The sequence below is a fragment of the Pteropus vampyrus genome, unplaced genomic scaffold (genome assembly GCF_000151845.1).
Source record: "Pteropus vampyrus isolate Shadow unplaced genomic scaffold, Pvam_2.0 Scaffold121, whole genome shotgun sequence".
NCBI classification, from domain to species: Eukaryota; Metazoa; Chordata; class Mammalia; order Chiroptera; family Pteropodidae; genus Pteropus; species Pteropus vampyrus.
In genome coordinates, this window is record NW_011888902.1 from 3643241 (window position 1) to 3645272 (window position 2032).

Genomic DNA, 2032 nt, shown 5'->3' on the forward strand with positions numbered 1-2032 from the left:
CCTCTGGGTACCCCTGTTATAGTATCCCACACTTCACTGCACCACGAATCACGTAAACGAAACTCAGGAATCACGTTTTTGCATCTCTCCTATCTGGCAGGCACCTATCATTTGGTAGGTGCTCAGTAGGCAATTAAAAAGTGAATAAATTGAGTGAATAAATATTTGTACCTATGAAACATTTTAGACTCTCTAAATGCTACAATGAGGCTGGCATGGCAGGGAGTGAAAATGTCTAAACTTAGTAGAAAGAAAAGGGGATATTTTTCAAGCGTGGGTGCTCATCCGCCAGCTTCGACACCAGGAACTGGAACGAATCACCTCTCGCGTTCTATTCCTGCTCTAGAATTTTGTGATTTTAATGAACTGTGTAGAGTAGCAAAACAACGTAAAACGTAAGAAGTACAACCCAAACTATAAAATGCCCCCTTTTTGATTTTACCCAAAGCCGGAACCATTTCTCCCTTATTATTCATGCTTTATGTATTTTTAAAAGATAAAACGGGGACAAAAACAAGTAGCAGCATCTGTTGTCCACATTCCCCTTACTCTGACGTCCTCGAGCTATTTTTTTCTGTTTTTTTTTTCAGATCACATACATCTGAGAATTAAAGGATAAGTGTTTACTGCTAAACAGCTTTCTGGGCTGCCTGTGAATAAAGAGAGGTGGGAGGAAAGCGGGAATAGGGCCTCGGCTTTCAGCCCTCGGCTCCAGGTGGGGGAGCAGAGGGAGCCCCGAGTTGCCTCTAAGCTGGAGACTTGAATTGCAGCAACTGCCACAGTCCCTGACTTTCCCAAACGTTGGGCCCGGCAATTACAAAGACCTTTCAGAGTCTCCCTCTGGAGTGTTTATTGAGAGGGCGGGGCCAGCTGTGTGGTCACATGACGAGAGGCAGGAACTGAGAGAGTAGCTGAGTGACACTGGTGGGATCTTCCTAAGTAACAGGGCCACCAAGCTCGAGGGCCGAGGAACACGTAATAATCCTGTCCTGAGAGCTCCCGAGGTGACTGGCTTTGCAGACTACTTTGGGTGAGGCCTGTCTCTTCAATTCCAGCAAGATTCCTGTCTCCTCTTACTACTAGCCTTAGAGGAACCCTCTGCCGCCATTTTTTAAGGCAGGGCAGGCATTAACTGAGTCAGCTGTCAAATTCCCGTAGAGCAGGAGTGTCTCACCTGTTGCGCCTTGGCAGAAATGAGTATGTTCCAGTAAGGGCTAGTTGATTCAGTTAACTGGATTGAGTTTACCCAGATATCAAACTCTTGAAATCTGGAGCTATCTTTTTTTCTTCCAGCATCTCTTGTAGAGAATCTAGCCTAGATATAGACCTGTGATAAGCACTATACGTGGATATGATGCTTGCGGCCTAATGGCTGGCTCTAATATCTACAATATTTTAAGCCTCTTGTTGAGATCTTTTGCTCCGTAAAAATGATTTCTTTCGAAATATGACTGCTCACGGACACTGCACCTGGTCAGCCAAGTGTCCATCTGGTGGAGACGGACAATGAGATTAATGCGGTTTTCATGTCTGCTAACACAACATCCATCCTGCGGCCCACGGACCAAGGAGTAATTTTGACTTTCAAGTCTCATTATTTAAGATTTCTATTTCGTAAGGCTATAGCTGCCGTCGATGGCGATTCCTCTGATGGATCTGGGCAAAGTCCATTGGAAACCTTCTCGAAAGCATTCGCTATTCTAGATGCCATTAAGCACATTCATGCTTCATGGGGAAGAGGTCTCGATATCAACATTACCAGGAGTTTGGAGGAAGTTGATTCCAACCCTCACGGATGACTTCGAGGGGCCGAAGACCTCTGCGGAGGAAGTCACTGCAGATGCAGGGGAAGAGCAGGAGAGCTAGAGCCAGAGATGGAGCCTGAAGATGCGACTGGGTTGCCACGGTCTCACGATGAAACTCGACGGACGAGAAGCTGCTTCCTGTGGATGCGCCAAGAAGGTGGTTTCTTGAGATGGAATCTTCTCCTGGTGAATATTGTTGCCATGACAACAAGAGATTTAGACTATTA